The sequence below is a fragment of the Narcine bancroftii genome, chromosome 14, assembly GCF_036971445.1.
Source record: "Narcine bancroftii isolate sNarBan1 chromosome 14, sNarBan1.hap1, whole genome shotgun sequence".
NCBI lineage: Eukaryota > Metazoa > Chordata > Chondrichthyes > Torpediniformes > Narcinidae > Narcine > Narcine bancroftii.
Genome location: NC_091482.1, coordinates 65,403,572 through 65,427,257, shown reverse-complemented (window position 1 = coordinate 65,427,257; position 23,686 = coordinate 65,403,572). Strand labels below are relative to the sequence as shown.

At 44.8% G+C, this 23,686-nt stretch overlaps 1 protein-coding gene across 1 annotated transcript in view; it reads right to left on the bottom strand.

Annotated features, from left to right (window-relative positions):
- The window catches only part of coro2ba (coronin, actin binding protein, 2Ba), a 99,817-nt gene extending 83,563 nt beyond the window's left edge, over positions 1–16,254 (bottom strand). Inside the window, exon 1 of the mRNA XM_069910570.1 lies at positions 16,168–16,254. The gene's annotated coding sequence lies outside the window, so the exon portion shown is untranslated. The remainder of the gene's footprint in view (positions 1–16,167) is intronic.
- Positions 16,255–23,686: the final 7,432 nt, after the last annotated feature.

The window sequence follows — 23,686 nt, the reverse complement described above, 5'->3', positions numbered from 1 at the left end:
GATGACAAGAAAGTGTTCAGACTGTGGTACAAACCTCTCTCCCCTCCACTGACTCTGTCTACACTTCCCACCTCATTGGAAAATTAATGGACTTATCCCACCTTGGCCACACTCTCTTAACCCTCATCCCATTTGGAAGAAGATCAGACACCACTAGTTTCTTTCCTGCTGTTATCAGACTCCTTAATGAACCTTGCAGAAGTTAACTATGTTGCCCTTGCTCCACTCTAACTCTCTCTGCAACTATGTGCTGTGTTTCTATTGTACTATGTACGGATGGCTCTCAAGGTTGTCATAGCCAAAGGGTGGTCGTGGGGACGAGCTCCCACTGCTGCTCAAATGCTCTTCATGGTGTGCGACTCAAACAGCCTCTGACAACTAGGTCCAACTCCTGGCCTTCACCTATGTCATAGATCTAGTGGAGCTGGTTTCACCGACAGGAGAAGGGGCAAGGATGGGCCACTGGCGCCTTGAATCCAGTTGCTCTGGGCAGATGGGGCTCGTTAACCATCAGCTAGGAGAGGGAAAACTCAGACTTCAAACCCCCCCACTGCCTTGTGGCTGCACCTGCTCACAGGAAAGACTTTGGGAGTAAACCCAGAGGGAAAATCCGGAGTCGGAGTCCCAAAGGCTGCTGACTGCTGGACCCAGCGCCAGCATGGCAACTCCTGCAATGTTGCTGGCACCAAACCGTATCGACAGTTCCTTTGGACCTGTCATTAGCATGGTGGGGTGGGAGGCGGGTACCACTGCCTGGGCAACAGACGGATCTCCATATCAACTCAGCCCTGGCTTGCACTCCAGCTACCAGAGGCGCAGTACCCATGGTCAACCACGACCAACGGAAGACACAATGTATGGATTGACTTGCTGGATAGAAGCCAGAGTGAAACTTTTCACTGTACCAGAGAGCATGTGACAATAAACATGACTCAACCTGGAGGTCAACCTTTAGGGCAGGGATGGCTAACCTTTTAATTTTTAATTTAGACATACAGCAAAGTAACAGGCCATTTCAGCCCACGAGTACATACTGGGGGTGTAGGTTAATTGGGTGGCACAGACTCATGGTCTGAAATGGCTTGTTAACATGCTGTATATCTAAATTAAAAATTAAAAGATTGGCCACCCCTGCTTTAGGGTATCCTGGACGAGGACTCCCAACTCCATTTGCACCTCGGAATTTTGAATTTTCTCCCCAATAAATAGTCAGCACATCTACCTCTTTTACCAAAGTGTGTGACCGTACACTTCCCAACATTGTATTTCATCTGCCACCTGCTTGCCCGTTCTCCTGATCTATCCAAGTCTCTCTGCAGCTTTTCTACACTGAGAACGCAGGAAAGGCATTCCTCTGGTACTACCAGCTGCTCAACGCCTTGAGAATTTCATTGGGGCGGTAGAGCTGACCAGGAACCACAGGGGTCCTAATGAGTGTGGGACAAAAGCAGCATTGGACAGCCAAGTTTAAAAATGCGGAAAGCCAGCCACAGTCTAGGGGTATGAAAGGATAGCTGAAATGGGGTGGATGGCATCATGCAATTAGCTGGAAACAGATGGTCTTCATGATGGCATGGACACATGATTATTATGTGCTGTGAATTGTGTGTGTAAGTCTGTGCACCGTGATCCAGAGAAACACTGTTTTGTTGGGTTGTATAGGTACAGTCAGATGATAATTATCTTGACATCAGACACCCTGGCAAATTTCTACACATGTGTGGTAGAAAGTGTGCTGACTGGCTGCATCACGGTCTAGTATAGGGACCTCAATACCCCTGAGTGTAAAGCCCTGCAAAAGTGGGTACAATGCAGGACATCACAAGTAACACCCTCCCCACTATCGAGAATATCTACAGGGAAACGCTGCCGTCGGAGAGCAGCAGCAATCATCAAGGATCCACACCACCCAGCACACGCTCTGTTCTTGCTGTTACCATCAGGAAAGAGGCGTCGGTGCCACAAGACTCACACCAGCAGGTTCAGGACCTCCGCCATCAAACTCCTCAACCACAAACTCAATCTTACTTTTGCACTTCACTTTTTTCTCTTTGTATTGAACAGTTTGTTTACTTCTATTTGTTTACAAGTGTATGTTGAATACAGCTTTCTGTTGTACTACCAATAAGTGGTAATTCTGCCTCATCCGCAAGAAAAAGAATCTCAGGGTTGTGTGTAATATCATGTGTGTACTCTGACAATAAACCTGAACTCTGAACTTGAACTCCCGATGGATAATATGGTTGAAGGTAATTCAGTTCAATGAGCTGGTTGAGGCAGAAAGGGGAAGGAAGGATGCCCTGATGGAGGGTGGGGGATGTACGTTCGCTGGAATACAAACACCTCCCTTAGATGTGCTGACTGCAACAGAGAGTGAATGGTGTGACCAGTGAAAGGTTGTTCAACATACAAGTGTGGGTGGGCAGAACACAACTGACAAAATGCAGGCACACTAAGGGAAATTGTATCGTTACATTACTTGTTAAATATTGAATCACTCAAGACTGGCGAGACCTCATTGGTTGGCTGCAGCAGGCATTCAGGATTTATAGGCTGATAAGATGTAACTGAATACCCGTCACAAACTAACTTTGATCTACACTTGGAACACTCATGGAACTGAGAAAGTTAAAGGGGACTTCTTGAGAACTAGATCTTCAACTTTCACATCACGAAAAACGAAAGGAAATTTTTAAGCGATCCTCTCTCCATTTCTGCCTTTTTATTTGTTGTACTGTCACTGATTCTACCTCCACTCCTCTCTCGCTCTCCCTCTCTACATCTCTCTCTTTACCTTTGATCTAATTTCTTTGCTTTTCTCTGTCCCTTTTCCTCTTACTAGCCTGTGTCGGTTTTCTTACTCCCGCTCTCTTGCATGTACGATTTCCATCCAGTTTTATTGAGGTTTCCCTTTTTGCCTCTGCAGCATTTACACTTGCCCTCACCCTATCCAATAAACACCCGATTAAGTGACCATCCGTGGCTTTGCACTGATCTGGTTACTGTTGCCATGGAAACCCTTGTGCCTGTAGCTGCCAAGTTCCCTTTCAGCAAGCATTCATACAGATCCACGTGTTACTTTATCTGATCTCATTCCGGGCTAGTTTGCTTGCCAGCCACCCTCAGCAGTTGTCAGCAGATTGCACGGGGAGGGGTTTGCATTTCTAAATTGCTTCTTGTGTAGTTTTCTGTGGGAAAGAAAGGTTTTGAGGCACAAAGTGACAATTGCCAAGTCTAGGTCCTGCCACATCGTGAGACAACGGCCCAGTTAAAGTCTGTTTTCTCTCTCTCTCTCTCTCTCTCTCTCTCTCTCCTCCACCCCCCCCGCCCCCATCCCTTTCATTTTTATACTTTTAAATTTTATTTTAATTTTAATGTAAACATACACCACAATTACACCTCCAGCCCACGGCCTTTGATCCAGGAGGATCAGAGCCAGCACCACCAGGCCAAGGAACAGCTTCTTCCCATGGGCAGTGAGAACGCTGAACGACCAAAGGAACAGATCATATTGACTATCCGAGAATCTCAAAAAGGAATTTTTTTTTTGTATGTATGTATCCCTGCATATGAATTGTCTGTGTATGTGTTATGTCCGGTTGTGTGTCTGCGTGTTTTACACCGAGGATCGGAGAACGCTGTTTCGTCGGGTTGTACTTGTACAATCGGATAACAATAAACTTGAACTTGCATTTGAAACATTGCTCCTGAAGTGGCTGGAGTGTGATTGCAAGGTTTAGCTGCTACAAGGCAGCCAGGTTGTAACAGTTCCATGACAATTGCTCAGAGTCTCATCTCACAACAGCACCAATTGCAGTTTAAACTTTCTCGCTGGCAGGAAAGGCCCAAAAGATAAAATAGTCACCAAGGAGTTTTTAGACAGACATTATCTGGAAAGTAAGAAGTAAAACATGGAAGTCCACAGACACCGTGCCACCGTGGTTGAAGTAAAAGCACGACGCTGGAGAAACTCAGCAGGTCAGCAAAATATAAAAACACAGAAGCGACGTTTTGGGCTTGAGCCAATCATCAAGGTACGGAAAAAATGTCAGCAGGCGTCCGAGCAAAAGGGTCAGGGGAGTGTGTAATAGTTCGAGAAGGAAGGAAGGCCACAGCAGCGAGGGGAGGAGGGATGGCTGGGTGAATACAGAGGAAAGGAGGTGGGGAGCTGGAAGGGGGAAGAGAAGGGAGAAATCTCTCCTTGTTCACTGCTGTGCCCTCCCTCCCTTCTCCTCCTATTAACTCCTGCCTTTACAACCACACCATCAGATTATCTTTTTATTCGGACGTCTGCCAACATTTTCCCACACCTTGATGAAGAGCTCAAGCCCAAAATGTCGATTATATATTTTTAATTTTTGCTACATAAAGGACACTGTTTGACCTGCTGAGTTTCTCCAGTGTTCTGTTATTACTTGCAAAGTGTTGGAAAGAGGAAAAAAAATTTCCAGAAAGTGGTCAGATACGAGTGCAGACCATTTAAGGGGAAACTAGGTAAATTCTCAGAGGGTCTGAAGCAGGACAAGAGGGGTTTGTGTGGACAAGGAGCTTATAATGTGGAAATATGTCCTTCAGTTCATCGGGTCTGTGCCAACGACAAAGCACTAATATTTTTTTTACACCAATCCGACTATGACCCATTTTATCCTCATTAACCTTCTCTCTTCCTGCCAACCCTCCCAGTTCTCATCTCCACACAGGATCATTCACAGCGGCCAAAGAACTTCCCGACCCACATGTCTAGAAAGCTGGAGCACTAGGAGGATCACCACGTGGCCACAGGGAGGGAGAAGGTGAAAACCCCACAGCAGGTGACGCCCAAGGTCAAGTTCGAAAGTGGGTCTCTGGAGGAGTGGGGACCCCTCCATAACTGGACAACGAAGATTTTGCTTCCTGAACACTTTTGGGTGTATTTTTGGATTTTGGGCTGCTGGTCACGAAAAATCGGCTTAAACATATTCTATCCCGTACCACTTTTTAAGATGCGACCAATTGCAATTACCTGTCATATTTTAAATCTATTTCAAGCATATGAAACCATGAAGTCCAACATGTCGTTAAAAATTCATTTTCCACATTCGCACTTGGTCTTCCTTGCTGATCCTGGTGCAGTCAGTGACAAACATGGTGAAAGGTTTCACCAGGACATTGCAACCATGGAAAAGTGGAAGCAGCCGACTATTGTTGGACACTGACACGAGAGGCATCAGATGCGGAGTACAAACAAACATTTTAGGACAGTTGAACTAATGCAATGTGTCAACATCGCAATGTGAATTCAATAAAAGTTAATTTAATATTTCTCAGTCTTACTACATGATACAGCAAATCTGACATTACATTTGTGTTCAGCTTGATGTTGTCTATCATAATACCCATTTTGTTTTCAAGAAGCAAACCTTTTGAAGAAATTTATTGTCCAGTGTAACTGGGAAGGTTAATTCACACAGTCACTGGTGGAAATTCCGAGAAGAGGACGAAATTTATCTTGAATCTAAAGCACCACATCCCCACGAAGTCGTACACCGTGTGAGATAAGCTCAGGCCTGACGCGGGCAAATTCTGCAGAAACCATTAGTAGAGACTTTCAATGTGTCAATAATGATTTAGTGTTAAAATGATAGCACAACATAACTTCGGAAAAGAATCCACATTTAGCGTCGCAACTTCTGCTCCCTGATAACGTGAGTGACAGCAGAACTGAAATCAGCCCTTGTGCATTTCACCAGCACGGGGCAGTGCCCTGGTTTCCAAGTCATTCTTTCCCGGCACTCCACAGTTAACTTAATGAGTGTAATCCGCTTGAGGTAATACACCCGCATGCCAAGGTCTGCATAGCATCACATCCAGAGCAGTAAGTGAACTCTCTTGCACCCCAGTTCCATCAACTAGCAACAAGCTCAAAACAGTGCAGTCTTTGTGTCAAGAAGTAGACGGTTCAATCGGAAGCACCAACTGGACAGAACAAAGTGCTTGAAAGGGCATTATTGTGACTCAGCAATGATGGCTGTTGGATTTCCCTGCACCATGTCTCGGATTGGGTCAGTACCCAACTTGCTGAAGAGCCAGATGGAAGGCTTGCGATAACTCCCACCAAACGAGCAATCTTCCCATCTTTATCACTCTCTCCATGTTTCATTATTATTCCAAGATGCAGCAAACAATCCAAGTACCACTCCCTATCCCCAGATTATCTACACACATCAATAGAACCAAAGAATCATGTAACATTACAGCACAGAACCAGGCCCTTCAATCCTTCTAGTCTGTGCTGAACTATTTTTCAGAGTTCAGATTATTGTCAGAGTACATGCGTGACATCACATACAACCCTGAGATTCTTTTTTCCTGCGGGCCAGGCAGAATTACCACTAATTGGCAGTGCAAAAAATAAACTGTACACAGTGTAAACATGTAAACAAATAAAAGAACTGTAAACAGATAACGAATATAAACAAACTGACTGTGCAATAGAGAGAGAGAGCAAAGAAAATCAATAAAGTGAACAAGGGTCTGTTATGAGCCCAGAAGACCTCAAAACCCAGTAGCAATAAATATTCACCAAAACAAATGGTTACTTAAACAAAAGTTTCTTTTAATTATCTTTAAACATGAAACAGAATCAAACTTTAACTTATTACTATCAACTTACTTAACCCCCTTCTAATTCGAAGCACATGTATGTAGTGTGCATACAAATTTAGAAAAGTTATTTGATTCACAGTCCAATCTCACTTCTCATTCCTCCAAGTTTACTGGTTGCAGGCAATTCTTATACTGCGCACAGAATTTAACATCCCATCTTCCAAGTGGGGCTTTCCACAAGCTTGCCAACTTGTCCTGATCCAGTCCCAGCTATTGCTGCTGACTGTAAAACTGCAGAATTCAACTCTCTCTCTGAGAAAAAGTCTGTTTTACTCTCTCTGCTTGCAAAACCACATGACCCTCTTAGAACAGCAAGTTTCACTCCAGACAGCCTGCGGCTCTGATGAGTTATTTCATCTGTTGCCTTTTTGTAAACAACAGTCTATTAGGTGGGGTAGGATTAGACCAGGGAGAAAGGACAGAGTCAAGGTAAGATGAAACTAGTTCCGTTGGACAGAAGCAGGCAGAAACAATGGGTCTACCCAGAGGGTTGGGGTTGTGGATCTTAGGCAGAAGGAAGAAACAGGCAGTGTGGGAGTGGGAGAAAATGAGGTTGGTGGTCGTGGAGAAGAGGTGACCAGAGGTTGGAGATGATGTTTTACACAGTGGTGGAGGAGAAGCCGTTGGACCCTCCCAAGCTTATTCATACCACATGGCTCCCGACACAGACTGCTACTGGAGTCCTGATTCTCTTTCTCACCTGAAACATCAGTTTTGTATCTTTACCATTGCTACATAAAGGACACTGTTTGACCTGCTGTGTTTCTCCGGCATTTTGTGTTTTTACAGTAGAACTCCAATTATCCAAAATCAAATTCTCTGAAATCCTCAGTTATCCAAATTTTTAAAAAAATTTCAGATAAACAAGGATACCTGAAATCCTCGTTTATCCGATTTTTTTTTCAGAGCCAAACTAACCAGCAGAGGACCTCAAGCTCCCGGGCAGGAGCGGGACCCTTGGGCTCCCAGCACGTGCGGGGCCTCGGTGGGGAAGTGTCAGTGATTGGCACTCGCCAGCATTTTTTGGGTGAGAATAAAACTTTATTTTAAAGCTTAAAAACCCTTCCCTTGTTGTTTAAACACTGTTAACATTGATTTGCTGTCGCTACTGGAATGTTTCTTTTAAACTGACCGGTTCTCAGAAAAATTTTTTTAACCGATATTGGTCCGGTCATGACCATTTTGGATAATCGGCGTTGTACTGTCCTTCTACCTGTAACTCAGTTCCTGAACTCCAGCCAACATCCTGGTAAATCTTCTCTGCACTCTTATCGATATCTTTCCTGCAGTTAGGTGACCACAACTGCATACAGTACTCCAAATTTGGCCTCACCAATGTTAATACAACTGTACCATAACATCCCAACTCCTATACTCAATCTCATGTATTGGTGACAAGGATTTGGTACTGGGAACTAACCAGACAAATGGCAGATGGACAAAGGGCAGAATGCCTCCCTCTCCTGTGCTTCTATTAATCTTTACAACCATGTCTACCATTCTACTAAATGGTTTTCCACAGAGAAGTCAGTTTCATCCTCCCTCAGTGACTAATGCAATTGCTTTCATTATTTTTCAGCAATAATATCCATCCTAATCGCATTTGACATCAAGATCTGCTTTAGGAACTGCAATCAATCCCAGAATGACAAGTCCACATTGCTTCCATGGGAGAAAAGAAAGAGAATTGACAGTAGATATGAAAGTGTGCACAGCAGTTAGCACCACACAATTACAGCGCCGGCGACCCAGGTTCGAATCCGACGCTGTCTGTATGGAGTTTGGACCTTCTCCGTGCGCTTGTGTGGGTAATCTCCGGGAGCTCCAGTTTCCTCCCAACATTCAAAGCGCATTGGAGGTGTGGATCAATTGGGTAGAATTTGGCAGCAAGGGCCCGTTACTGTACTGCAAGTCTAAAGTTAAATTTAGAAACTATGTATTTTGAACTGTAGGAATGACCAATGTTCTTTTTTAAAATTTGGGCATTTTTCATGGCATCGTGATTGATGGACTTGAGAGGACTTTTATATAGTGCGCGATTTAGCTTTTAAATTGAAAAGACACCGCCTAATTGTTGAAAGTGACTGGGTCCAGAGTCTGTAAAGTTTAACTGCAGCTGGTGTTTAATTGCTGTTTTAAATTCTGATGGAAGGCTATTGCTGGAAAATGTTAACTCTCTTACTCCCACCACTTTTGTCTAATCCCTGCACACTTTTTTTTCCAGATTTCTGGCGCCTGCAGCATTTTATGTTAGAATTTAATCGCTGCTGAGGTTTGTAAAATCAGGCAGAATGTGCGAGTTACGAGTTCTGGATTACCTGTAAACAGAATGCAACAATGTGCTCCAGCTACAATAATTGTTCTCTTTTTTTAATATTGTTTCTCGCTTTTTTTATATTTAAAAATGTGACTCATTATTCAAAGCATTTGCCTTGCTTGTGAACAGTGAGTCATCTGCTCTGATGGACTGCCCCATCATAAGGAGTAAAACTCACCTTCCGCTCTCCTGTCCGCTTACCGTATATAATTAACACCTTTTGTCTGTTGGTCTCTACTCCTCCCCCTCCCATTCTTCCCTTTTCACCAGGCTTTTAATATAGGCGCCTGTCTGCTTTTTGAGGGAGGGCTCAGACTCAAAACGTGGGTTATAGGTCTTTTACCTTCTATGAACGCTGCAAGACCGGAGTTCCTCTAGCCCTTTTGTGTCTCTTCCTTTGTGAGAATGTGGACACAAATTTACAAGGAGGTATTTTAATCTCACATTGAAGTTAAATCTTTCTTTGCCTTTTCTTTAAGGACACCAATTCTATTAATTTGCATTTTTTTTCACTACGTTCATCCTACCTTGTAAACAATAGTCTTGAGTCTAGAAAAGGCTAATGCTAGGCTTCAACAATATGCCCAGCCTGCTATGTATGCCTGGCTTGTATACCTAATAACAAGAGCTTTTCCACCTTCACCATTAACTTTTCAGATGCACGCTCTGCTTGAAATACAGTTTCCTTTCAACAGAATGTGCTGTGTCAGATCAATGAGGCACCTCAGCGCTAATGGCTTCTTTCGTCATGTTCCCCGGAAAACAGCAGTGAGTGCTGTCTTGCTTTATTTACCTAGCCCGAGTGCCTACCAGTCCACTGCACTTTGAAAGCATTGCATCACAACAAGCATTGCTTGTTGTTTCCCTGGACCTTCGGTGAACATTTCGGCATCTAGTGGTTTACCTTTTATACTGCTTGGCTTCCTTTTCATAGCTGGAAAAGTGAAAGGAATGTTCAGGCCACATCTTTTTATGAAACACACTCCCTTGAAGCATCTATCTTAGCATTACAGAGACTCACTGATAATCTGCTTTCTAGGGCATTCAAAATACATTTGCACAAACAAATATGGACAGGAATGGCTCCAAAGAGACTAGCCCAGAATGCTAATTTAGTTGGCATTGACGACATGGGCTGAAGGCAATGGGACTAGCCCAGAATGCTAATTTAGTTGGCATTGATGACAAGGGCTGAAGGGCCTGTTCCGTGCTCTATAGATCACTGCTCCCACTCATTCAATCAGTATATAACCATGTCCCCATGGTTGCACCAATTTCAGGGCACACAGGAGACTGGAGATATTTACTGAGGTCATCTCCACTACTTCAATGGGCAGCGAATTCCACAGATTCACCACCCTCTGGAAAAAGCCTCATCTCGATCCTAAATCTACTACCCTGCATCTTGAGGCTATGTCCCCTAGTTCTGGTCTCCCCCACCAGAGAATCTAAAGCTAAGCTTTGTCTTGACGAAGGGTTCGAACCCGAAACGTCAGCCACTCTTTCTCTCCCACTGATACAGTTCGACCAGCTGAGCTCCCCCTGCTGGATGAGTTTAGACCATCTCCAGTTCTATCCTCACCCTGTATCTTAACAAACACCTTTTGCTTCCTTCCCAGTTCTGATGAGAGGTCTTCAGTGTGAAACGTCAACTCTCGTTTCTCTGTCCTCCTGCTGAACAATTCCAGCATTTTCGATCTGAACTTTAGATTTCCCAGTATTTGCTTTTCTTACCCCCGGCCAACCCCCCCCCCCCCCCCCACTTCTTTCACCTCCAAGACACATGGCAAGGCTTCATCTCTCAGTCAAGGTCAGTCATTGCACAACTGTCTCCAGCCTCTTGGTGTCCCAGTAAAAACACAACGCTGGAGTGTGACAGATTATGTTATATTTTATATTATGTAAATAGATATGTTTTTAAGGAGATAAATTGTGTGGGGTTTTAGTGTAGGTGACATAAATATACAAACATTTCATCATTCAGATCTCATTTGAGTGCCAGAGCTCTGCTCCAGTCAGACAGACCAGGCTCCCAGTGCCTTTGTACAGCCAGAGGAAACTGCTTTGCTGAAGGACTTCACAAGTAGGTGCTAATTGGACATGCTGTGGAGTAATAGATTACTGTTTTGAAAGCAACAGATGAATGGACTCAGAAGTTTGGGTCCGGTGCCACAATCTGACTGAAGTCAGTTGGCTGTTCTAGGAAGGTCATGTGGTTTTGCAAGCAGAGAGAATCAAACAGGATTTTTCTCTGCGTGTGTGTGCAGTGGCTTTTGGAAGCTTGTTTGAAACCCCATTTTGAAGACAGGTTGTGAGTTCTTAGTTCAGCCTATTCAAAGCCCCTGTGGTCCATACAAGAGGAAATGGGTGGTTGTATAATGTTTCGCCTGAGATGAGGGAAACAGAAAAGGAACTATGTGGTGACCTTAAAAAAAAGGCCATCATCTGGAAAACCCTGATGGGGCAGGTTTCTTCGGCAAAACACTGTAGTGGCTAACTGGAAAGAATCAGTTTGTGTCCAACGAGCAACAAATCTCTCTCTGAAAACCAACAAGAACCTTCCTAGTGGAAACTATTTACCTTTCAAGCGCCAAAGCCTGGTGAAGATTCATAAATGTTAAATTCTGTGCACAGCATAAGAATTGCCTGATACCGGTGAATTTGGAGGAGTGAGAAGTAAGATTAGACTGTGACTCAAAAGAACTTTTCTGAATTTATATACACATTACATATACCCTTAGAATTAGAAGGGGGTTAAGTTAATAGTAGTAAGTTAAAGTTTGATCCTGTTTTTATGTATAGACAAAATTAAAAGTAACTTTTTTTAAGTAACCATTTGTCTTGGTGAATTTCTATTGCTGCTGGGTTTTGGGGTCCTCTTGGCCCGTCCCAGGAGGGACTCAGCAGATAAACAATGTACTTTATATAGCAAAGATAAAGATACATAACCAACAATTTGGGCTTAAACCCTTCATCAAAGTATTAGCAAAATTTACTGGAGGGGGCAGAGGGGCAGGGAAAAGGGCACAGTGCCTGCAGATTTTTGTGGTTTACTTCTGGTGACCCAGGTTCTGAATACTGCTTGTTCTCTGAATACGGACATTCAGCTCTACAGGGACACCACATTTCCATATAACCATATAACCACTTACAGCACAGAACAGGCCAGTTCAGCCTTACTAGTCCATGCCGTAGCAAATCCCCACCCTCCTAGTCCCACTGACCAGCACCCGGTCCATACCCCTCCAGTCCCCTCCTATCCATGTAACGATCCAGTCTTTCCTTAAATGTAACCAATGATCCCGCCTCGACCACGTCTGCTGGAAGCTCATTCCACATCCCCACCACCCTCTGTGTAAAGAAATTTCCCCTCATGTTCCCCTTATAATTTTCCCCCTTCAATCTTAAACCATGTCCTCCAGTTTGAATCTCCCCCTTTCTTAATTGAAAAAGCCTATCCACATTTACTCTGTCTGTCCCTTTTCAATGTGGTTGGATATCAATGGCAATTTGTAAAAGGTCTTACTGCAGCTGTGGTGCCTTGCACATGAACACTGTAATGTGGTTGTACTGATGAACCTGGAATATTTTAGTTTGTGCTCCTTCCTCCTCACCTGTTCAGCTACACCCCAGGGAAAGAGCAGTGCAACAGAGAGTACGGTGAGCCTCGTCCAGTTAGCAGCAAGCAAAAGTTAGGAAACACGGCAGTGTTGGCTTGGTCTGCACTTAAAGCTGTGCTCTCAACTACAATTCTCTTCGCCAACCTGTGCAGCCACTATAACTCTCCCCAGCCCCAATACCACATTCTCACCCATCTACTGCCACCAGGACATCTGGGCAACTTGAGGTTCAGTCGTATCTACTGCTCCAAAAACTCTCCAAGAGGATTGAGGATCAGTGTCCCTTTACACAGAATAATCTAAAGGATCTGAACCATTTAATTGGCATCAACACTAGTTCCTGGACATGGGGTACTAAGCCAATTCCATTCAATAGAGTGATAAGTGCAGAGAGGGGCAGCAAAAGGCTTCTGGACCTCAGGGGATGAGGCAAGTGAGTCAGGACATTGTAGAAATGGTAACACATTACACGGAAAAATGAGAAAAGTGAGATCAGGAATTTAAATTTGCTCACCCTCTCCACCTCCCATCCCCCACTGATCGCTGGACAATACCACGGTAGTGGGTTATAAAGGGATGATTCAGCATATAGGAGGGAAATTGAAAACTTGGCTGAATGTTGCACCAACAACAACCTTGCACTCAATGTCATCAAAACTAAAAAGCTAATTGTTGACTTCAGGAAGAGAAAGCCAGACGTGTACAATCCAGAGATCATTGGGGGATCAGAGGTGGAGAGGGTGACCATATTTAAGTTTTTAGGAGTCAATCTCGAAGGATCTTCCCTGGACTAAACACACTCATGGCATCGTGAAGAAAGCACGTCAGCAGAGGTTTGGTATGACACTAGAAATCCTGGCAAATTTCTACAGACGTGTGGTGGAAAGTGTGCTGACCGGCTACATCACAGTCTGGAACCGGGACACCAATACCCCGGAGTGAAAAGGTAGTGGACACAGCCCAGGACATCACAGGTAAATCCCTCCCCACCATTGATAATGTCCACAGGGAACGCAGCCGTCAGAGAGCAGCAGCAATCATCAAAGACCATTACCACCCAGCACAAGCTCTGTTCTCGCTGCTGCCATCAGGAAAGAGGTATCGGTGCCACAAGACTCGCACCACCAAGTTCAGGAACAGCTGCTCCCCTTCCACCATCAGACTCCTCAACAACAAACAATCAGACATTTAAGGACTCTTACTTGTACACTTCATTGATTTTCTTTTTGTCCTCTCTGCATTGCACAGTTTGTTGACATTTGTTATAGAAACATAGAAGATAGGAGCAAAAGTAGGTCATTCGACCCTTCGAGCCTGCTCCGCCATTCAACGAGATCATGGCTGATCTTAAAGTTCAGTACCCCGTCCCCGCCTTCTCTCCGTAACCTTTAATACCCTTATACTGAAGAAATAGATCTAATTCCCTCTTAAATATATTTAATGAACCTGCCTCTACTGCCCTCTGTGGCAATGAATTCCACAGATTCACCACACTCTGGGTCAAGAAATTCCTCCTCATCTCGGTCCTAAATGGTTTGCCTATTATCCTCAAACCACGGCCCCGGGTTCTGGATTTTCCCATCATTATCTGTTTACTTGTTCTTTATTTGTTTCAATGTGCACACTGTCTACATTTTTTTTTGCACGACCAATAAGTGGTAACCCTGCCTGGCCTGCAGGTAAGAGAACCTCAGGGTTGTATGTGATGTCATGTATGTACTCGGACAATAAATCTGAAATCTGACACCTCTGGTTAAAGTCTATAACCAGCTCCTTGGTTTTGGTGACATTGACTGAGAGGTTGTTGTTAGTCCATCATTCAGCCAAGTTTTCGGGAGGAGTCACATGATGGAGTAGTGGCTGGTCGGGGAACTCCAGCCCTCTCCAGAAAAGTTTTTAAAAAAAAACACAGAAAACACAAAGGCACAAACACAAAAATTAAAATAAAGTGAAAGTAAAGGTGGGAAGAAAATGGCAGCGAAGAAAGAAAACCCGAAAGCAACGGGAAGAAGAGAAGAAGAAAAGACATCGGAAGAAGAAGGTGAAGGCCTTACCTGTCCGAGGAGGCCCGCTGTGGAGAGAGAAGCCCGCTCCCTCAGGTCAGTCGAAGTCCCGAGCTCGGGACTACAAAAATGGCTCGCGGAGCCAAACAAAAGTGCGCAACCGCGCATCCGCGAGGAGTCACGCATGCGCGACGCGCAAGACAAAAAAAACACTGACGGGAGGGGGTACCAGCTGAGGAGTCGATCTCCACAGCTGAGAATGACAGCCACAGCACAGCAGCAAGAAGAGGACATAGAAAACAACGAGAACAAGAAAGAAGAGAGTAAAAAGAAATCAAGGAAACAACAGATGACCAACCCAGAGGAAGAAGAAGAAGATTCAGCCAAGTTTTCAATCATCAAGCATCATGGACTCAAAAAGATTGAACAGCATTTGATGGTGAAGGGATGGAGTCTGTGGAGCCATGGTTGGGGGGGGGGGGTTGGGATGTGGTACAGCCACACAAACCTAGACCATAACTAAGGTGCCACAAGCAGTTCGGAACACTCTCCGTTAGAGAGTCTGAGATTACAGAGACTGCAGTGCAGATCTGCCAGAACACCGGGAGTTAAACTCAGTGGAAGCTGAAAAGGAGTGATTTGATTTTGCTTTTCAAGTTATTTTCTTTTGAAAATAGTAAAAAAAAGCTCCAGATCAGTGGACGACAACACATTTGAGATGAAAGATCTTTGATGGTGTTGAGGTAGGAGAGAGAGGCACATGGTTTAGCCATCATCTCGTTACACAGGTTAGCAGGTTGAGAGATCTCATCCTGCTGCGATATTGAGAGGCAGTTGTTTGGACTGGACAATGTGATCATCAGTTCATCATTAATGGGAAAAGAAAGACGCAACAAAGGGCTCCAAAACTAGGGTGGGAGCAACAAATGACCTTTTCCGGCAGACGTTGAAAAATGTTGTGAGTGGGTTTCTTATCTTGTCGCTGGAGGCACAAGAGCAGAACACAGCTGGCATTTTACGTTGAAAGTTCCGCAGTCCCATTTCCTACTTCCTCCCAAAGACGTTCTGAAACAATGAAAGCCTGTCAACGTTTGAGGTTTCTTCTCACCCTGTGGCCCGACGTGTGCCTGAGCCTTTGGTTGACCCAAGGTGCAGAGGGAGGAAACAATTCAAACATTTGGAAGCAACGAAGAGGTGGACTGGGAGGGTCTTTTGCTTATTTTAACCAAGAAGTCTCCAAATAAAACAATCTCTCAGTCGAGAAAGGGCTTAAATACAAGAGATAAAACAACCAACAACATCCTGAACCTTTAGTTCAAGAAAACATCCAGACACATTTAAATCGATATTTGGTATTTTTAGGCGAGATGTCCTAACACTTGCTTAATGTGTGTCTTAAAGAACTTTGAAGGAAGAAAGGCTGAGGGGTTTGGGGACAAGCTTCCAGAGGAAACAGCTGAGGAACTGAAAGGTGTGGTGGGGAATACTGCAGAAGAAGTCAAAATGGAGGAGCACAGAGATCAGGGAAGGATGGAAGGAGGCAAGAGAGTCCATAATTTAATCTAGAAAATGTCATACATACTCAGAGTTTTTTTTTCTTTGCTCGGGTTCCCAACCTTTTTGTTCCTCTGTACCCCTTGGGCATTTTTAAAGGTTCCCGTGTACCCCTAAAAATTAAGGATAAAGAAAACACGACATTGTACAATCTGACTGCAGATTACAACACCATGTATTGTACAGTAGTGGTTATTCTCTCAGACCCCCTGAAAAGTGCAAACGTACCACTGGGGGTACATGTACCCCAGGTTGGGAATCCCTGTCCTAAAGGACATGGAACAAGCCCAGGGAATGTTTTGCAATGGCCTGCTTAAAAGGTGCTGAAAGCAGTCAAATATTCAACCGATGCCGGCAGGTCTACTATGTGACTCATTGAGGTGAGGGTGGTCCCAAAACATCCGCTGGAGCTTAACCTCTCCACTGAGTGAAACACACAAAAGTCTACAGATGCTGCGATTGTAGTCAAAACATGGAAATGCTGGAGGAACCCAACCGGTCTCACAGCGTCCTTGGGAGGTAAAGATATATTACCGACATTTCTGAGCCTTCCTTCAAGGAACGAGTGGAAAAAACACAGGCGCCTGAATTAAAGGCAGGGGAAAGAAAGGGGGAAGAATTATGGGGGGGGGGGGGGGGCACAGACCAACAGACAAGGGTGTTGATTGGGTATGACAAGCGAAGAGTGAGAATTGATTTTGGCTCTGTGAAAGGAGACAGAGGATAAATGGAAGAGAGAGAGAGAACCAAAGGAAATAAGATTGGTGGGGGGGGGGGGGTTTAATGGAAACTGGAGAAGTCAATGTTAATACTATCTGGTTGGAGGATGCCCAGATGGAAGACGAGTTGTTGTTCCTCCAATTTGCAGGTGGTCTCAGTCTGAGACCGTGGAGAGACATGTCAGCAAGGGAATGGGTCGGGGAAATGAAATGGGTGGCCACGCTATTGTGGCGGACAGAGCCGAGGGGCTCAATAAAGTGATCTCCCAGTCTGCGTCCAGACTCTCCGATGTAGAGGAGAACACAACAGGAGCACAGGATGCCATTAACCACACCCTCCCCACCATCTCCTTTCCTGTAGCACACTCTCTCTCTCTCTCTCAGTCTCTCAGTGCTGGAGGGAGGGTGGGGTGAGGAATATTAGCCAGGTCCCCATCACCTTGACTTCACCAAACCTGCTGGATCAACTTCAAATTGTTGTCATAGAATTACAGAGATGTCTGGAGAAGTAATATTTAATTTTGTTAACTGTGGTCATTTGTAATTGTTGGTGATGTATTTATCTTTGGGATTAAAGACAGAATAAATTGTATATGATTTCTCTGTATATTTTACTTAAAATGTTTGTCTATACATGGAGTCAGTTACAAAATTGAAAAGATACAAATAGAAAAAATGTAAACCAATTCTACTTCATGATGGTTAGATCCCCCACTCCCCCTAACCTCCACCCACCCTAGAAACCCCAACACCCTCCCACCCTAGAAACCCTAAAAGGAAAAAAAAGATGAACAGAAAAGAGAAAAAGAAAAGCAAGAAAACAAAGGATTGCCAAGAAAGTGCCACTCACCATACAGATCTCCAATATATATTTAATTCTTTGGAGAAGGTTAACACAAGTCTCTAGGATTATAAAAACTTTTACAAGTTTATGCCTGAAATTTGTAAATACGGGCGACAAATTTGCAAAAAAAATCATATTTATTTCTTAAATTATGTAATCTCCTCAAGGGGAACCCAGCAATGCATCTCAGCCTTCCATCATGCCATTCCTAAATGTAAATCAGATTTCCAGGGAACTGCTGTACATTTTCTTGCCACTGCTAATGCTATTTTGACAAATTCTAATTTCAATTTTGGTCTTGTCCCTACGATATTCCCCAATAAAAATAATTCTGGATTCTGTGGAAATTTAATTCCTGTAAATTTCTTAAAAAAAAGCATTTACCCGTAAATCATGCCTTCAAATCCTGTCTGCGAAGACTTTTACACCAACAACTATTGTTTTTATCTCCAACAGTTATCAGACTCTTGAGCCTTCCTATATCAACCAAACCATAACAGCACAAAGATCTCATAGATCTCAAGCTCAAGTCAATTATCATCCGACGGCACATAGACAACCCGACAAAACGTGGTGTTTCTCCGGACCACTGTGCACACATACACGTGCAATACACAGCGCATAATCATTTAAAATAAATATATATATAAATATTTTAGGACGATTTACTCGGTTACAGGATACTGTTCGTCACCCTCACAGCCTGTGGGAAGAAGCCACAGTAAAATGCCCATTATCCAGAATTTAAGCAACAATAATCCAGAAGCAAGCAGAAAAATTTTTTTTGTGGAAAATAAAGTTTAAAATTGGAAAACCCTGGGAGTTAGTTCGCCAAACACGCAACAGGCAGTCTCAAGCAACCAGAAAATCCACTTATCCAGCATCTACCAATCTCCAAAACGTGCTAGATACTGGGAGTTTTGTATTATATCCTAGGCAGGCAGTCTCAACCTGTCGGCATAATTCCCAGAACACTTTATTTGTGGAACCAGTGAACTAAACATTTATGATTCAGTATTTATTTTATTTTCTCTTCTCTGTATATTTTTTTTTACTGGAATCTTAATTATATGCAATTTGTGTTCGCTCATTGCACTTGTGTATAGGACAACAATCTCTCGTCCACGTGTTCAACCAGTTCTTGACACGCAGCTCATTGCTCCATTTCAGGGTCGTAGTTGTTTTGGGGTCTACTGCAGAATGGGGCAGACCTGCGATTTTAGGTTGGCTGTGTTAATGGGAGCCCGCAGAGTAGCCTAAAGGCAGGCCAGGGGAGGGGTTGGGGGGGGGGGGGCATTGGTTGGTAGGGAAGAAGACAAATCAGCTCAGGCCTGATTTTGCAGAATTCCCAGCCACCCTACTGCTGCAACACTGGTTGCCAGGGGCTGGTTGGGAAGGGGGATGCGGTGAAACGGCCCAGTGAGCCTGGTCGGTCTCTAGCCTCGAGGCAAGGTGTAGCTGTGGAATTCCTACCCTTGTGACTGGCTGAGATGGAGAAACCAGATAGGGACAGGGTAGGGAAGAATCATAATTAATCCTCCATTGGTTTGTTTGTTTCTCCATGCTTGCTTTTAACAAGGCTGCGGCGATTTATTGCAACCCCTGGAGACTGGGAAAACTGCTCTCCATCAGGCTGGGACACAGCAATGGCCAATTAACAGCAGTTTCCTGAGCCCCGCAGCAAGGCATGGGTCTGACTCTCTGGCCTCACCCGACACTGCAACATCTGCGCTGCTCTACTCTGCAAACAAAAGCCTGCGGCTCTTTTCTCCTCTCTCTTAGAAGAGAGAGAGAAATGAGGCGTGACTCCCGGATCCTTTCATGAAAGAGTTTGAAAGTGGCGTAGAAATCTGTCCTCTGTTGTGCTTGGTTACTGGGTGATCCGGCCCTGTTTGCACACTGTTTGAACTCTGCACACATTAGACCCTGAGTTTCGAGGAGATACGTTGCTATGTACAACACAAGACATGGCAAGTGAGACACGCGGGGTTAGGATGATCAGAGAACTACTGAAAAGATGAGGTTAACTGCTTACAGTCACAGATGTTTCCACATCTCCCTGGAGATCGCAGCACTATTCACCCTGGCTCCATTAACGTCCTTATGTTAAGCAGAAGATCCCACGTCTCTGACCCTGTAGCACGGTATCCAGGAAAAATTAACCAGAGAACATGGAATTCATGAACCCAGCAAAAGATTGAGAAAAGCAGGGTGAGGAAATAGAATAGAAGGCGGCTGAGCTTCCAATAAAGTACTTGGAAAGACAGGGGTGAAACATCCATCTGTTCAGATGCTCTGCCTGGATCAGTGACCACCATCTCCCATAGGCCAACCATTTCAATTCTGCGCCCCATTCCTGTGCTGACATCTTTCCATGGGCTCATACTGACAAACCAAGACCACCTGTAAATTGGAGGAGCAACACCTAACATTCCGTCTGGGCACTGTCCAGTCGGATGGCATTAACATCAACTTCTCCAGTTTCTGTTCCAGCCTGTTCCTTGTTCTTCCTCTTTCTTCCCCATCCCTTAGCTTTCTTTCCTCCACCTCTCCACCCCCTTCCCTCTACGGTATGAAAGGTTTAAAAAAAAATCATTGGTTGGGTAGGAAACCGACCCTGAAAAACAGGGACATGGAGTATATTCGCTTGTTAGTAATCTCTGAAAACCAGGACACGGAGTCCATATGGTTGGAGGGGGCCCAGATGGAAGATGAAGTGTTGTTCCTCCAATATGCAGGTGGTCTCAGTCCGGCAGTACATGAGACCGTGGACAGACACGTCAGCATGGGAATGGGACAGGGAATTGAAATGGGTGGCCCTGCTATTGTGGTGGACAGAGCTGTAATCTTCACTTTGCCTGTCCCAAAGTTTCAATCTCCTCTCAGTGTTGACCACACTGAGTGCACAGGCTTGGATACAGGCCCCACAGACGTGCAAGTCTGCATTGATTACACTGAGTACACAGGGATGGATCCAAGCCCCACAGATAGCCAGGTCTGCTTTGGCCACATTAGGTAGACAGGCATGGATACAGGCCTCACACACACAGCCAGGTCTTCTTTGGCCACACTGAGGATACAGATCCTACCTCTCACTTACACACTCAGGGTAAATTAATCCAGCAACCAGCAGGTCATCAGGACACGGGAAGAAACCAGAGCACACAATCACAAATTCCACACAGACAGTACCAGAAGTTAGAATCAAACCAGTGTTGCAGGAATTGTGAGAGGCACCACTGTGCCACCTTCACTAAACCTGGGGTCACATCAATGAAGCTGATTGCAATGTGACACAGAACCATGGATGTCACCATACATTTGCAGAACCTGTTCCTCACTTCCTCACTTGGTATTTGCTCTGTGGTGTGTCGTAAGATGAATGACCGACTTTCAGGAGATAAACAATGTGTTTATGCTCATTTACCACTGAATGGATTGTTGCACAAATCAACGTGCAAGCATTGAGGGGAGCAGTTTTCCCACAGCACTGCCCCGAAGGTCTGACATTTTTGGTGCTCAATGCAGAAGGGTAGAGATGAAGTTGCTACCCATTCAGCCCCAGGGGATACGCAAAAAAAAAACAACAAAAAACGAGATTTTATGAGAGACAAGGAGCTAAACCGCAAGGCTTGACAGCAGCTGGGGTGGGAAAGAAAACAATTACGATTTAGATCAATTTTACAAATCAACAGCTCTGAAAAATTGGCTGCAAGTGGAAGCTAAGTGAGAGGGGACTGAAGAATGGGAACGACTCGTGGGACTTCAGGGAGAGGCAAGAAACACTGGAATGAAATACTCGGGACTTAAAGGGAGATGTCTCCAGGAACAGAACACAATCAGGAAAGGTAAATGGGAGGAGTTTGGGATTGAGGTCAAAGGGGAATCTTCTCCAACCACAGATTCTCTTCAAGGGGGGGTTTAAATCAGATTGTTAAAGATCCAACATTTATACTGTTTTCATTTACATTTCTGGTACTCAACATTCACCAGTTAAATTCCAGGAGCACGTGGACAACAAAATTTACATCTGCAATTTAAATCAGCCTCTACAAGCTGCAATTGATTTTATATTCAAATCACGACCTTTTGAAGAAGGCCTTAGCGTTGCTATGGTGACAGCATTTTTCCATAACTCTCCATTGGCTTGACATTGTTCATTAAATATTGCCACAGTAACATTGTCTAATTGTCCGCCCATCAGGCTGGAGGCAGGATATTGCAAGGTCCAGGCTTCTTGTCACCCACCCTGGAGAGAGGTGCTCATGGTTGGATTGCACTTCCAGGTGGCAGCAACTGGACAAAGAGGGTAGAGAGGGGTAATATGGGAGAATCTAGGACAAAGGGACACTGTTGGTCAATGTGGGGTCACCAAGTTAAACAGCAAGGAGGAGGTTTGTTAACTGGAGTTGGTTGGGTGAACAGCTCTGGAGACTCCCAGGGCTGGTTGAGCAGAGGGACTTTGGCTCATGCCTCAGTTAAAGTGCCCTGAATTGTCGCAGGTCCATTTCTCTGCCTTATTGAATGGACTGTTCCATAAATCAACATGCATGCGTTGAATGGTGACGCACTCCCAGAGCACTGCCCGAAGGCCTGACGTTTTTGGTGCTCAATGCAGAAGGGGTAAGATGAAGTTGCCACCCACTCATTCCCCAGAGGACACTTACAGAATGAGAGGTTTTGTGGGAGATGAGGAGGTTTGACAGCAGCTGCAGTGGGCAAGAAAACAATTATGATTTGTCAATTTTACATCCAACAGCTCTGAAAAATTGGCAAAAGGTGGAAGCAACATTAGCGGGGACTAAAGAATTGGGAAAGTCTTGTGGTACTTTAGTCCTTGACAACTTTCTCAAAACAGCATGGGTCTTTTTCCAGGACTGACCTTCCTCCAAACTCTCACAGTTCTTGAGCCTTTGGAAGAGGAAGCAGGTGCCCAAATGTCCCCACACAAATTGCCCTTCCACCATCAATGTAAGGGTCCTCTGAGGGATCTGGGTCCACTGGGCTCTGATTGGACCCTTCAGTGATGGAAGGGAAGCGATCCAATCTTCCTGTGTCATGGTCACTGCACAACATCCACCCTCCACCACTCTCCCAATCTTCACCTCTTACCTCCCTTCCAACCTGATGGCTACTCAGACCCACATTACTCTCAAGCTCCAATCTGCTGAACTGCATTATGTGTGGGTGAAGAAGGGGAATCTAGACAGTCAGGCTTTACGCAGAAGATATACAGCATCAAAATAGGCCATTCAGCCCCATAGGGGCATGCACTCACAGCTAGTAATTTAAATTTAGACATACAGCACAGTAGAAGGCCCTTCTGGCCTATGAGCCTACTCCACCCAAATGTACCCAATTAATCGACAACCTCGTATGTTTTGAAGGGAGAGAGGAAACCCACACACACAGACTTACAAACTCCTTGCGGACAGCGCCGGTTTCGAACCAGGGTCACTGGCGCTGTAATAGCGTTGCGCCAGCTGCTATGTTATTGCTGCCCTAACCATGTGGAGTCTCCTCCTCCCACTGCTGTTCTTCGCCCCTGCCCCCACCCCCTTCATTCCTTCCTCCTTGGTGTTCAGACTCCCCTTAAACCCATTCTCAACCTCTCTCACCATCTCAGGACAACACTGTAGGGTAGAAGTCACAGCTGTCAGCTTGTGCACTGGAATCTCCCACATGCGTGACTTAGTAAACTGTGATGTAACTCCCAAAGCTGAAGCTAATGTCATGCAGGGAAAAAAAACGAGCAAGAATCTCATTTCTGACGGTGATGGTAATAACCTTCCATGTGGCAATGATGTCTTGCTGGATGATTTTCTCATGGCTATTGGCGTTCCTGCTCTCTGTCCAGTGTATAAGGAGCAAGGTGACGTTGGACCGTTTCGGTTCCCGTATGAAATTCAGTGCGTGTGAGACTAGGACTGCAACAAAGGAGTACAGCCAGCTTTGTGACACAGCTGGACATAGATTCCAGCTGG